The sequence below is a fragment of the Pleurodeles waltl genome, chromosome 4_1 (genome assembly GCF_031143425.1).
Source record: "Pleurodeles waltl isolate 20211129_DDA chromosome 4_1, aPleWal1.hap1.20221129, whole genome shotgun sequence".
Lineage (NCBI taxonomy): Eukaryota > Metazoa > Chordata > Amphibia > Caudata > Salamandridae > Pleurodeles > Pleurodeles waltl.
Window position 1 is genome coordinate 665160592 of NC_090442.1, and position 15988 is coordinate 665176579.

Here is a 15988-nt window from a genome sequence, read left to right on the forward strand (position 1 = left end):
GGAGTTTTGCCTCACTTCCGACCCTCTTTGTGACCCATTCATAATACAGAGGTTGGAAGCTGACTCTACAGACTGACATCCATGGGGCAGACTTTCATCTGCACCTTGGAAGTCAACTATGAAGGATGTGTTTGCCACGTCCAACAAAAGCCCCCTTCTTCAAGCTACTTGTTGCTGTGTCATGTAGTATCTCCTTCCCGGGTGTCAGAGTATACTCACTGTGTGAGCAGTCTTCGACATCCTATGACAATTACACAGCGCTATTTGAATTACATGTATGAGTTTGCAAGACATCAAGGAGTTAGCAAAGAGTAAGTTAGACATGGTCCAAGTGTACACAGATGGCTGCTAGCCTTGTCATAGTGTTTTGGGTTACTCCCCATCTAGATAGGTAGAGGAATCATTCTGTGGCTTGATGGTATTGAAGAAGGAGGCAACTAAAGCAAAAGACATAATTCCTGATTTACTAGGCTTTGGGATGGACGTTAACAAAAATATGCATTTAGGAGTGCATTCACTAATCTGAAGATGTCCCTCTTAATTTCATAAAGTACCAGATAGGAAGGTGTGTTGTCCTGGTAAGTCTGCTAGTGGAGGTGACGGACTAGTTAGGATTTCTGTGAGAACATTGATGCAACATCCCTTGAAGTAATAACACCTCCTCTGATGGACAATCTGGCACATTGACAACGAAAGCTGCAGCGCGGGCATTGTTCCCAGACCTGCCTTCCAGCAGCAGGAACGTTGCCATGCTGCAGACAGCGAGTGGACACTGAAACCTTGGAAGATGGATTTGTGAGGGACTCATTCAGCATGACAAACAGGCAAATGTCCTTTAGTTTATAAGTTTTGCTCATGTCACTTGCAGGCCACTTTTGCAAAGCCTTGAGATGTTAGAGCCTGCTGCTTCAAAAAAAGACAATGAAGAAGCGGCCATGTGCGCTTATAAGTGATGGGATGACTCTAATATTATTGGTAATGACAATCTGTACAGCACGAGTCACAACTGTTTGTAGCCACTCAAATACCTTGGGACTTTTTCAGGGAACTATTTTTACAAATTTCACCAACCTCAGAATTAGAACAAAATCAGTTGGTACATGAAGCATGTGGACCCGTGCGCGAGACCTCTTTGCCACTTATATATAGCCGCAGAGCACTCTAAGCAACTGCCTATGTAGAGTTAAACATAATAATAAGAATGATATTGAAATACTATTGGCAACATGAATAATAGTTGCACCACCATGAACAAAATGAATAACAATATTATTTTTATCACACTGTCATACCTAATTACAAAGTTAATTATACTCATACGGAAATTTTAAATATTGATGATATGGATAATTGTAATTCTAAACAATAATATTGATGATACTGATAACTGAGCAATAATAACATTTAACTAACATAATAATGGTATACTGAGACAGAGTTTAATGGCACAGGCATGTGCACAACCTAAATGCACTGCAATCAATAAGTGGTCACAATCATGTACTCTATTAAGTCCTTCCCTTAAACCTCCTTCTCTGTTTAATAGAAATATTAAAACCACCTTCTAAAACACACATATATTCGTCACAAATTTACTGTTGTTGAGAATACCACATTGTACATTAAAAAGTACTATTATTCTAACTCAATATGGCAGGGTTGAAAGGCTAAATTGATGTTATGACTCGCCTTTCAAAGAGATCCCACTAAGGTCTACCACACTAAGCTACCAATCGCTCTATTATCACAAGTGCTGCTTTAGAAGGTCCTTTCATAATATTTCAGAAGTCATTGTGTTTTTATTTCAATTCCCTCTGTCTTTCCAACCACTGGGCATGTACTGGAAACAGAAGCGAATTTGGAGGCAGATTTGGGGGAAAGAGCACAAGACCGGTCATTGAACAATAATATCAACACTGGGAAGTTAAGGTATCCAAACTGTGAACTTCAAATAGGGATGCTAGCCAAAGATAGGACAACCTATATTGGTATGTCAATGGCCATATGATTTGTACCTAAGAAGGTAACACTGTAGAAGACTAGCGGCTGGGATAATGACACCCCTGCAAAGAGGAAGGTGAGACTTTTATAAGAGGAGGTCTGCTGGGAAATGAAATGGCGCATTTTGCGGCTGTAGATATTAAATGTTCTCCTTTTTCATGCTAATCAAAGTGAAGCGTTCCATCTTTATTGGTGCACACTGAAAGGTACAAATATTGTTTGTACTATATTATCCTAAAAGCTGATGTTCTAGATTTTTATTTATGTCGATTTGTGTAAGATAGACCCCTATTATGAACTTAGCCAAGACAACGCAGACTGTGGTGCAGACTATTGGCTGTACATGGCAACCATAAAAGTACAATAAAAAACAAATATATCACTTAGAAAACAATCAAACATTAGTTATGACAGTAGATTAATAAACAAAACCGCATGTGCCAATTAACAATACTTATACAACTCACAGCCCGCATAGTGTAAGCACTAAACTATAGGAGTATCTGTCTGCTATGTAAGCCCTCATGGGCTTGTCCGTCTACTACGTAAGCCTAGAATGGCTTGATTGCATGCATGGTTTGGCTACCTGCTTTTAAAAGGTTATGAGTGCATTCCTACTATGTAAGAATTGGTGGGTAGATTTGACTCCCTGCCATGTAAACTGTAGAAAGCACAAGTGTCGGTCATCTAAGTAAACCCTATAGGTCTTATATACCTTCACTGTTAGGATTTGTGTCTGGTCTGGTTACTGCTTGACTCATTTTCTCAAGATAACAACCAGAAGAACTTCTAATACTTGAGAGCCTGAAATCCCTCTGTAAAAGATTCTATATAAATGTCTTATTACAGGCAAGTTGTGATGTCTCCAGTCATGTACAACAAATAAATTAGCTATTGCAGTTGAGTTCTGACACCACAATGCCAGCTACCAGCATCCAGGGTGAAAGGCATGTCAGAGAGCATAGTTACAGCAGAGGCTTAAGCAATAACAAGCATTTGCAATGCAACGGGTCTCGCGTTTGCTCATGTTCTAGCTGGTAGCATTGTAAACTCCTAACCCGACTTTTCACCTATCGGCAAAAGTGCATTTATGTACGTAAGCCGAAAAAGTGCATTTAACTATGTAAAGCGCTCGACTTCTGCCAAGCGAAATCGCGCTAGTAAATTAGAGAAAAAGTAGTCCACGAGCCGGACAGAAAACAGCGAGCCTCGCATGTTTTCTGTACTTGGTCGATGCGCTCGAGGAGGGCTAGCCACCGGAAAAGGCATGACGTATGCATGCCTTCGACTAATGAAAGCAAGTAGATGTTAATAGGCAAGCCCACAAACCAATGAAAAACACTGACGTGACGTCGACAGGGCTTCGAGCCCTTTTCTAAACCCTAAAGCATCTCACTGCGATACGCATGCGCGAGCGCATGCAACGCAGGAACGACCCTAAAAACGAGAACTGGCTTTTCCTTTTTTCTGATATGCTTTTCTTCAGAGAAAAGATGGTCAACCAAATGACTGTTGATGGCAACGTTTATTTTTACCACACAACAAGGCATTACAGGTAAGACGAAAGTCTGTGTATGTTTATACACAGTCTGAGCCACAACATGTTTTAACTTGACTTAAATTAAATTGATTCTGATATCTCTTTTGCAACAAATACCAACTCCTTTTCGGTGTGTTTAGTTTCACAGCACAATTCCTGTTTTCATTCTTCTAATCTGCTATGAACAGGAAGGAGCAAGGTGCCATTCACTGAGGTGGTTTGGGGTAAGGTGATTGATAGTATGACCATGTATTCACAGGAATAAAATACTCTTTGACGTATGTGTGTGCGCTTAAAGGATTTTACAAGTAACCTCCAAGTTCCATGACCTTCTAAAAGAACTCGGCCTTGTAACTCTGTATGGTCATGGAAATACTAAGGGCCAGATGTAGGAAGGCTTTTGCGCCTCGCAAACGTCGAAAAACGCCGTTTGCGAGGCGCAAAAGCCCTTACGCGATGCAGAAACACATTTTGCGAGTCGGTACCGACTCGCAAAATGTGTTTCAGACTCGCAAATAGGAAGGGGTGTTCCCTTCCTATTTGCGAGTCGCACCGCGATGTAGAGTTGATTTGTGACCGCGAAAGCGGTCGCAAATCAACTCGCAGTTACCATCCACTTGAAGTGGATGGTAACTCATTCGCAAACGGGAAGGGGTCCCCATGGGACCCCTTCCCCTTTGTGAATGCTCAAAAAAATATTTTTTCAGAGCAGGCAGTGGCCCTATGGACCACTGCCTACTCTGAAAAAAACCGAAACTAAAAAGTTTCGGTATTTTTTCTATTTGCAGCTCGTTTTCCTTTAAGGAAAACGGGCTGCAAAGAGAAAAAAAAAACTGCTTTATTGAAAAGCAGTCACGGACATGGTGGTCTGCTGTCTCCAGCAGGCCACCATCCCCGTGAGTGCCTAGACGCGCTATGGGGTCGCAAACTGCGACCCACCTCATAAATATTTATGAGGTGGGTCTTTGCGACCTCATAGCGAGTCGCAGAAGGTGTCTGAGACACCTTTCTGCATCGCGAATTGCGAGTTGCAATTTGCGAGTCGCTCTGACTCGCAAATTGCAAGTCGCAATTTGTCACGTACCTACATCTGGCCCTAAGTGACTAGCAATACCCTTATAAAGTACACACGGGGTACTTTATCTCATATATAATGCACTAATATGGAACTGCTCATGGGTAATTCATTATGGGATGTCTTTTAGTAGTCTATGATAGTGAACAGCCAGCTTAGACTGATTCTAACTCCTAAACTTTGATCCCATTAGATCCAGTATGATTTTATTACCCTTGAAGCCTTGATACCGAAAACTCGGCGTAATACATTGTGTCTGGACATCCCCTGTAAACATCCCCTGTAAACATTCTCTCAAACATGTATATTAATATGTCGCCATTTATAGAGACTGATAGTATTTATTTTTATTCAATCCTCAAGTTTAATTTTTCAGTTATGTTGTATGTTTTAAATATACATCCCACAAAACCTAAGGCTCCAACTAACCTTCATTAGTGTATTCTACAGTGCCAGCAGAAAACAAACAGTTGACAGATAACTGGTGAAATAACTAAACACATTTTAATAGAGTAGGGCTAAAACTCTAAATATGCACTCTAGGCACAAAAAACAGTCAGTAGTACTTTCACTTGAAAAGATGCCCACAAAACAACATACACAACTCAAGATGGTCCAAAAAATTTGTTTAATTAAGCCGCAATATAATATTAAAAAGCCATCTTATGGCACAGCGGTCTTAGACTCTTTGATGATCCCAGATCAGAGGGAAACTGCACAGTCAAGAAGACAGATTTACAAAATAGCACATTTAAAGTCAGAGTATTCTTAGTCCAAGCACTTCAGAGCATACTTTGGATGTATGGGCCAGGAATGCACAACTCAGGAAAGCCTTAAGTACAGACCTGTTAAGAAAGCATTCCCTAGCAACATGAACTTAAAAAACAGACCTTATAAACACAATGGTGGTGCTATTATGCTCCTTTGATATAATGCAATAATGGAGGTCTTCAATAAATGAAATGGTCCTTTCATGAGAACCAACGCATGCTGCCCAAGGGCAAAGGTTCTGGGTATAAGGTCTACTGGTCCCACGTTGAATGAAGCATGTGGGTATCAATGTCCTCCACCAGAGACGCCAAGGTCACAAGATCTTCATGCATATACATTTCAAGAAGAACATAAGGTTTAAGGAGACACAGAATGATCCAAACAATCCTCTCAGTTTTAGGCTGAACGTCCCATGTCCACACCACGCATCAATGCAAGATCATCAGTCGGCTTTCGCTCTTGTACAGACACGTTTCATCCTGTTCACTCTGTGAAAGTTGTTTTCCACTCACGTTGCTGCTTACATCATATGCGTTATCATTTTGCACCACCACATGAAGGACTCAAGTCAGTTGGGGTAGTGGCTGCCCTCCCACAGATTTGGGCATCCATTATAACCAGTAGAGAATAGATGTCTTCTTGTAAGCAGGGGCTGGACACTGCTGCGGTTTAGGACTCCTTGGCACACCTGAAAACGATGATGTTATTCACGGTTATGCCGGCTACAAACAGTGTGTGCCAGCCAGATGACCGAGTGTAGCTTATTCTTGAAGAGCCAATGACACGTTTCGTTCATTATTCTGAAATGCATCAATTATGTCTACAAGGCAAACTGCATCACTGTTTTGTGTACCTGAGGGATGAATTCCAGCGTATTATAAGCATAAACCACTTGTTAATTTCTAAGATCAGTAATCGATGTATGCATGATAGGTATAATGCACAAAATGTATATTTTACTTAATTATGTTGCTGGGCAACAAAAACGTTTTTGTATTGCTGTGTTGAGTGTTTCACAGCCCTAATGTTATAACATTAATGGTTCTGATTGTAAGAGATTAACAAAAATGTGTCAGGTACAAGTGGTTTGTGTGTTTGTGTATGTCAGCATCTCACTCCTGACTCAGCTGAGCTTTCTGGTGCTGCACAATCACCCAGGCTCACACCCAACAAGAGGAGGTTCACCATCCACCTCCCAAAACGCAGGGATTCAGTTCATGTATCTTGTGGCTCATGGCTCGTTGTGGAGGGCTTTAGAATGGAATCAGAGGCAATTATATTTTGGGATCCGGTTTACCAATAATCTCGAACTAGCCTTTGTGTGATGAATTCTACCTTAAAAAATCGAACCTTGGCTGTCTGAGATCCCTTGTGTAGGATGCATGAACATATATGCAAAAATAAGTTTTAATCTCAAATCTAAGTAAAAATCTATAGGATGGGTGGAGTCTATAGGGCATCAAGGGCTTAGAACATTTATACCTGTGTGTTTTTATGAACATGCTGTAGGGGCTGTGTTAGGACCAACAAATCACTCACATTCATCCTAGAGGACCATCCTAGTATGAGTGCCACTATAACGCTGGAATATGAACCTGATGTGGCCTCAGGCAGAGGCTACCGCTTATCTGAATTATTTATTTAACCGTTTTATATAGCGCATTTCAACTCCCCTCAGAGCGATGAACAAGGCAGACCAATGCAGATTTTTAAGTTAAACAATAACCAGCTCTGAGTCAGGCTGGACATTGACAGGCACTTTGTAATAAACAATAACAAGTGCTGTCACTCTGTTCTCACGGACTGCGCCCTCCGTGCGCATCCTTAATGCAGCAAGGGCTCCATTAAGTGTTTCTGAGCCCAGGCAGCTCCAGCCCTGATCTGGTGTCCGGAGCAAGCCGCCCCCACTGAAGAACAGACGTGCTCGCCTCTTATGAACACGATTCTCCATAATACACTACAATTCATTCAGGTCCCCCACCAGGCCCCTGATTAAGACATGAAGATCCATAGATGGGCAGGTGGGAAATACACAGCTAGGAACACTGAAAAATAGCTAATGCACAAGAACTCAACTTGGAAAATCTATATTTTAAGCATGACTGCGAAGCTAAGTGACCTTTGCAAAGGCAGACACAAATGTCACAAACACTTTCAAAGCCCAATAGTTAAACTCTTAAGTGGTATGGATTTTCACCCAGAGCGCTGAGGCCTTTTTTTTTTATGATCTTCTATGTACTTCGTTAAAACAAAACAAAAACAAATATATATATATATATATATATATACATACACACACACACATATATATATATATATATATTTTAAAGATGCAGGGTCATATAGTACTTTTTTTTTAGATAGTTCAAGGTTTGTGGGTTTTGGAATACTTGTAAAACAATAAGTGCCAGTGTTCGAAGTTCTGCTCAGATGCCCAAGGCCAGTGTAATTAAATGTTGCTGCGTAAAACACCAAGGCTGCATAGTATTGTACCGGCCTCATGCCTTTTTAATACACTACCAGACACTCCCTGCCCCTTTTTCTCACTCATGCAGGTTCCTGCTTTCTTCCTTTCTCCTCCTCTGTCCCCCCCTTTTCTTTGCTTTTCCCTCTCTTGCTCTAGGTAAATAAATGTCTGATGCAGAAAAAGTGCCAATCCCTAAAAATGAGTGCCGGTGGCCCCCACTGGCAACCACCGGCTCAAATTAAGCACTGAATATCATGTTCGAAAAACCAACGCTAAAATAAAAAAACAAAATGTAATTTCCTAATCCATCAAACAGATCAAAAAACGTATTAGTACGATTTTCTGAAACAGCTGTAAGACTATTCTAGTTTGAACACAAGGGCGCACCAGGTAAAACACTCCACCGCTGGGGTCTTTTCACCACAGTCATTGTGGTTGCGAGCTATACTCCCAACCCCCAACACCCCAGAGACAGCTGAGAAGCTTCATGACGACTTGAGGGGAATACTGCCCCCCCAGGAAAACTTGAAAGGTATGGATAAACAATATATTTTGAAGCACGTTTTCCCAAATTCATTTCCAAATATATCAGCTGCAACAAAACACAGATTAGATGTTATATCTTAGATATTGGCTTGAAGAGGAGCTCGTGATATAATCCAACAGGGCAAGGTCTGTGCAGTAACCAGGAGCACCATTCTTCAACGGTAGGAAACACATGTATGTGCACATCTGAAAATTGTATGCTTGGTAGAAACACTAGAGGTAAAGAAGAAACATAACAATGCTGTAAGAAGAACAGTGAATATTCAGTTGTCCAGTTGTTGCTGGTTTATGCTTTAGAGATAAGTGTTTTGGCTTCTGGGGGGACTAGAGCCCTGTGAGGTGGCTTATTTGATGGTGAAAACTCTCAGGAACTGCACACATCATTCGGAGTTTGCTACTAAAATTATAGTGCGGGCAATTTCGAATACTGGCAGGCTCCCAAATGAGTTCCCTTTCTTCAATTTCAAAATAACCAATGCAGTCAGTCGCATTGAGCCCAAAAACAAAATCAAGAGGAGAGGGATGTAAGTTTTCAACAAGTGGTATATTTTCAAGGCCAGCAACCTAAAAATACTAAGTAGAATCTGCAGCACGTCCAACGCAGATGCAGACTGCAGTAAGCACAGAAGAGATTATTATTATTAGGTAATAAAAAGGGGGAAACAAGTTGAGAGTCCAGCATCATCTATGAAGAAACTACAGAGTCACAGGACTATCAATATCTTCTGAAAACCATCTATTCCAGCCAGTGAGAAGCCCCTTCTGCATGAGACCTAGTGATATATTTCAACTCTAAAACAGTGCCCTCCAAATCTACGCCTCTGAAAGAGGTTATGAAGATACCAAATCAGAGTCCTTAAATTTCATAGCAGAACGAGCCAAAAACAAATCTCATCAGGAAATTCTTCTCAGTGTTTGAGCTCGGCATTGCAGAAATTGTAGACATGACCCTTATCAACTGTATGGTACTCAGATCTCTTGAAACAGGAAGATCTGTGATAATCACCAAAGACCTCCAACACGAGCCTAAAGGGTACACCAACTACAAGCCTATCTTAAATCATCACCATCTCACTAGTATGTTAGCAACAGAACTGATTTTAGGAGTATCTGTAACATCGCAACCTATTTGCTGCCTGTCAGTCAGACCTCAGACCAACAATGGAAATTGTGCTTTTCTGAAACTTCCAAACTACATACTATATTAAGCTAAATTAGTGGATCCCCCGCGCCACCAGACAGCCCCCTGCAGGAGGGTGCAGTCACTCACAGCACCTGCCTGCAAGGGGTTCTCTAATCCCTCTTAAAAGTGCAGCAGCTTTTAAAGCAGCTGTTCTGCATTTCTCTTGGATGTGCTGCACTGGGTGCAGCGTGAGTTTGCGGTTGTCCTGAGGGCAGCACACTCAACGTAACAGGACATATTTTTCCTGTTTGCACCCGGCGCACCTGCTTAAAGGTGCACTGTGGCACAAACTGGGAAAGTGCACCCTATCTGTATTAGGGCCCCTGCCCTCTACCCCCATATGCCTTTAGCCATGAACACAATTTTGAATTTAATTCTCCTTTCCACCCAGAGCCACTGTGGAGACTTCCGACTGGCGACTAAGAGGAGATTTTTTCAGATTAAGTCGGAGGCTTGGATTTAGAGTCTATGCAGTTCACGGATTTCTTTATTGAGGGCGCCATTGCTGCGAGGTGCTGAATGACACAGCACTGGTAAACTAGTGCAAATACTCTCCTGAGCATTGTCCCTTTCAAGTAAGGGCCCTTTCCAGCAGTATCACTCTAAGGAGAAAAGGTGAGATGCAAGTTGAATATGATCCTTATAATTTTTCACTTTTTATCAACCAGCCAGGGCCTCTTCCCCATCCTCAGCATCCCTGAAAACTATTATTTCTTTTTTCAAAAAAGGAATAAAAGCTAAAGCAATCAGTAGCATGAATGCAACCAGACGTATCAAGGCAATTTCAACAACATTTTACTCTTTCTAATAAGCTGAATTAAAAAGTAACATTAACGCAGCTTACCTAGTAAATAACTGACTATCATAGGCAAGGTACCCTCCATTTTCATTTGAGATTAGTTATACATTTCGATTTAGGGGGGCATGCAAGGATTCTTCTAATATCAGCTAAACTTGAGATGCCCCTCTTGCCTTCTGCTCTGAGAGAGTCTTACAATCGCTGCCCTCAAATGTGAATTAACTAAGCACTTGAGCTTTCCAATCCACCACCCACAGTAACCAATCAGAAGTCGCTCTTCTCAGATCCTGCACCTGCGAACACTGCATGCCCCTCTTCTTACAAACTAATGCGAACATTCTGGTTCACACCATGAACACTACACTAGGCAGCTACAAGTGCAGTATGCGGTGGTTAACGAAGCGCAGAGCATGCCTTACCCAACAAAAACAGGCCAGGTCATCTATCTGCTGTAATGCCATCTTCACCGGCCTCCCTAAAAAACACAGCTTTACATGACTTAGTGAGAGTAAAATTTGATACACATGTGGTAAACCCAACCTTGAGGACATGTCGACATCACCAGGTGGAGCTTAATATTACGTTAAAAATCCTTTCAATTTTTTGGGCTACGCTCTAACGGATGGAAAGAAGAATTTAAGACATTAGAATTTATGCTCTGAGGGGTGTGCCTCTGATTTTGCTGCCTCGCAGGTACACTGGACTCTGCTTAGGTGGGCTTTAGCGTACAGAAATCAAGAAATGCAGTCCTACTTGTGACCACAAATGCAGGGTTAGAATTAATTTTTTTAACGGAGAGCGCAGGCTTAATGTTTAATATATATGCCTTAATAGCTACAAAGACAATGTACACTAAATCAAATATACCCTCATTATAAAACGATGTAATTGCTAGTAGTGCAAAAAAGCGATTTTACTCGAAGTAGTGCGTGATGTGCATGTGGTTGAAAAGCAAAACACATGCACCAAATCTGAAAGAAAAGCAACCCTCACTTTAGACAATTTGATGTAAGATTTGTAGTCTATTGAAAAATGTGAATAGAAAAATCATCATATGATAAGAACGCCATTTTGCAACAGCATCTGTAATCGCCTTCCTGCTGTGACTTGTGTCGAGCTGCCAGATATTCAAAGACATCCAATAAAGATGAGCACAAAAGATGAATGAATTGTGAACCTACTGTATCTGTGATATTTGCAAGGTATGTGGGATATGCTGTATGCAATTCATGAAAATGTATTGATCTATTATTCAATAAAAATATTTATAAAAATGCAGTTAGGTTTGCTCCATATTAAAGTGAGCCCTTCTTTTTTTATAGTTCTTCTGCTGGCTTCAGTTGATGCCATATCATGGGCCACATTTTGTCACGTGACCATTAGTTCAGATGCTTCTTCACACTGTCATCCTCTTTACCACCAAATTATCTTCGATCTCCTCATGTACTCTAGAACTCTATTAGAAATTATTCTTGAATAACCACCTACTCTAACAATAACAAATTATAAAAAAGAAATTCCACAATGGGAACATAACCAAATACAAATTCAAAAACTATGTATAAAATGTGTAAATAAAGATAGTTTTACCTCATATAGCAGCTTGACATGCAAGCTTCATGGGGAGGGGATACTGGGGAAGGAGTATGTAACAATATGATGAACTGGGCAAAGGGCCAAGGTGCGCGCTCGCAGGCCCTGGAGACAGGTGCTGGCCGTATCGGACCACTAAGGGGCAGTGGCCAACGGTGGCCTTGTTTTTTTAATCTTTTGCGGTTACCCAAGATCAGCAGCCATTGGTTACTTTAGGATCGGCAGGGTTGCCTGCCGAAGCATCAGTGCCACAAGTGAAATAATGGGCAAGGCTACCTGATTGCCCTTTCGCTGCCCCCTGCCCTTTTCACACCAGATTTCTTCTTTTCCCACCCTCCCATCCTTGTATTGAGACCACTGAGTGAGGTGCCTTTGTTGATTATCAGTTCTGGCAGAGCAGGAGTAGTGTTTGGCCGTAAAACAGGTAGGCAAACTTGGCATCAAGAATAATAAGTGCAGGTGAATGCAGTATGGAATCAGTTTTTAAGCCTTTAGCTGAAGCCAGGGCAGGGGTACTACAAGTCTTTATTGGAGGGCTGAAGACGACCGCTACAGCAATTGTCCATAGCCGTCCAGGGTACCCCATTACATGGGGCCTTGGGGATACTGGGGGATGGTGGGCTGTGTCAGGGGACCAATGTATGGCCTGGTAACCAAGGACCATCTCCCAATGGGGAGATCCCTCTATTGAGTTGGCTCTGGAATGGTTGTTTGAGGGACTAGCTGTCATGCTCGCCCAAGCTCCCTCTGATTTGAGGGAGTAGGTGAGTTCTCCTTGTAAAGGACAACTTATTGAGGGACCAGCAGGATTTAATCCTTGGTCCAAGTCAATTGAATCAGTCGATGCCACGAGGAGCCTGAGGGGTGGTCAACCATGACTCCTTTTGTGTATTTGCTAGAACTTATCATGTATTAGTTATGGAGTATTTGCTAGGAATTTATTGTATAATCATGACGCTATTCTGTACATATTGTAACCTAATATGAGAAAAAGAATTGTCGTGTTTATGAGATATAATAAATATGGCCGGAGAATGTTTTATTCTCTAACGCATTATGACATCTTGCATTGTGTCCTTTTGCAGAATCATTTATACATTTATGGGTGTATAATGTCTGAGTTGTTTGAGATATGACCAGTCTCCCTGTGGTCCCCCACTTGTGATTGGTAGTCGGCATCATAGGAAGATTCCCGCATACGGATGGGGAGACTCTCAGTGGAATACATGTGACTTTCTATTTCTCTGTCAGATTCTACTGCCTACAAACACATCTGTCACTAGTGCATATTGCTACTAGTGTTCTAAACCAGCAATTTTCCACAAGTAGTATGAAACAAAGTTAAATACATCAAAGTAAGAAAGACAGTACCAATAATTGATGCACTAGACAATGGGTGTTTCAAATGCCCTTCTTGGGAACAAAGATTGAGCTGTATTTGTGCATCCAGGACTGATGCACTTCCATTTGTAAAAATATTTTGGGGTGGATGTAATTTAGCATCTTCGACGGTACAGGAGTATTTTCTGACAGCTACAACTGTTATTTAGGAACACTGTCTGCTAGTGCAAGGCACATCTGATCAGTTTCTTCTCAAAAGGGGGTTCTTATTTATGAAGAGGGGGTTCCAATTGTGTATATCATAGATCAGGTGCCAAAGTGTTGCATATGGGTTTTGAAAAGGTGGACATTATGTTGTAATGAAAGCACTGTTCTCCCCTTCAAAATGCTTCAAGTCAAGTTTACTTGGGAGTCAATCACTACCGTTAAGGGAACAGACTCCGCCTTTCAGATTATTGGAAAGTTTCAAAGTATGTACTCCACAAAAGCATTCATGTACAAACCCTTCACCAGCTCAAACCCCAACACCCTCCTTAGGAACAGTCAAACAACACCTCTGCCTACAAAAGCCCCCTGGTGTGCATCCAACCAGCAAGCTGCTCAAACCTCTTCTGTGAAACATTATCTCCTAAACCAACCCCCTCTCTTAAGCCCCTGACTTTCTTTCTCTCATCACTGACACTGCCACTTGTAAAAACTGGCATCAGATAGCTGTACATACTGCTGCACTTCACTGTCCGTAAACATCGAAGTCTGTGTTATGTATACTCATGTTATCTCTCAATATTCCTATATCAACCACCAACAGTGTTACCTAAATAGCTGTATCCAAACTTTGGTAACACTTGATAATAACTATTTACAGCATTTGTGTTATAAATGCTACTTACCAATAAACAGTGCAAAACACCAAAACACATAAGAATACTCTTAAAAGATGAGTAGTCAGACTGGTTATAACACATGGCTGCAAATCACTCCTGCTCTCTCCAAACTATCGCTGATGTGTGGATTTCAGAAATATGATGTTTCTCTACGGTCAAGATTCTTACAGGTGGTGACTGAGCCACTCTTTTAGATCTTGAATGAATATCATACACGCCCCTTTGGTCTCCTCAGTCTGCTGAGGATAGTCCTGTAGTGTGACTGCGCTGCCTCAGGGTGAGGAAGGGCAGTAAACAGTTTACAGTGCTAGTGGACACAGTGTACAACTCAATGCTCCTGCCTTCTCAAGAACCTGCCAATCACCAAAGATGTGCAAGAAGCCAAGCCCAAGGTCTTCCCTGTAGAGCTGGTAGACATACCATTTTACTAGCTAGAAATGGCTTTACTTCTGTCTCAACATAAAGGATAATGGCAAAAACTCTATTAACAAGAAGCCGAGAAAACAACAGAAAGCCTAACAGTTGACTAAAAAATGTCAACAGGCACTACAAGGTACTAAAAACTACAATCAAATGTGACTAAACTCAGTAATGGTATTCTCAACAGTAGTTCACTACATTGTCAAAGCCCATAACCGCAAAGGGATCCAGAAGAAACAACTGTCCCCAACTCAGTACCTTCTAATTGAGCCTTGGATGTGTTAAATCCCTGATGTCACCACAATAAGATGCACAGACACTACACATGCCCATCTAACTTCAATGCTGCAGACATACATTTCGTTTCTTGACATCTTTCAATACCGAAATTAATGGTGTATAACTGTGTAATATCTATCTATCTATCTATCTATCTATCTATCTATCTATCTATCTATCTATCTATCTATCTATCTATCTATCTATCTAGCTAGCTAGCTGGGAAGACAAAGTCCCATTTGACAATGTTTACAGCATCCAGCACCCGATCGCCAAACACAGTTCACTGGCAAAAACAAGGGGCATAATGTGGGCTCCTGCAGCCCCTGCAGTGCAGGAGAGCCAAAGCCCTTCAGGGCGTCCCTTTCAGTACAAAAACTATGAACATCTGTGAGATTAGTAAGACGGAGGGGAATCCCCCTACACATTCTGTGGGGGGGGGGGGATATTATTTTGTGGTATCCCAATGACAAAAACACATGGTTCTACAAATTCTCACTAGAACCCACCGACGTTTTCAACATAGATGATTGAAGTCAAATAATAGAATTTCGTAACTGGCACCAGGCATCATTGTTTCTGTGAATGTATTGGGATGCCCACAGACATCTTTCGAAGATGTTCAACTTTCACACCTGTATTTCACAATGTTTGTTCTGCAGTGGAGAGATGCAATCGACAAGTTATTTGTCTACATGTAAATACTAGGTAGGGTCAACAAAGAATGTTTACTTTTCAGAAGAGCACAGACTTACACTGTGCCCTATTGGAAGATCTTGACTCTGCTGAAATATACTTGCTTCTTGAAAAGTATGGAAACTATTTCAAGATACAAAAATATGATTAATGAACCAGATAAGGTAAAGAAACCCACTCTGTGGAACATCACAACTGCGTGGAAGAGTACAGAGGTGGCTGTCTCTGAAGATGTAGTTTTTTTTTTTTTTTTAAAGGAATGTTAGGAGAGGGGTGAAGGACATGCAATATCAACAAATGAACTTGGCCCTCTACTCAGAACCCCTAACTTGCCCAAAATGTTCCTGGTGTAATGTATGCAAATATCACACTAATTTACACGGTCTAGTTTAG

General features: G+C 41.3%; 1 protein-coding gene and 1 long non-coding RNA gene across 6 annotated transcripts in view; one reads left to right on the plus strand and one right to left on the minus strand.

Moving 5' to 3' along the window:
• GRIP1 (glutamate receptor interacting protein 1) overlaps window positions 1-15988 on the minus strand; it is a 1044357-nt gene that overhangs the window by 746326 nt on the left and 282043 nt on the right. The gene's annotated exons all lie outside the window — the stretch shown is intronic.
• LOC138288561 (uncharacterized) overlaps window positions 1-15988 on the plus strand; it is a 104476-nt gene that overhangs the window by 45731 nt on the left and 42757 nt on the right. The window lies entirely within an intron of this gene.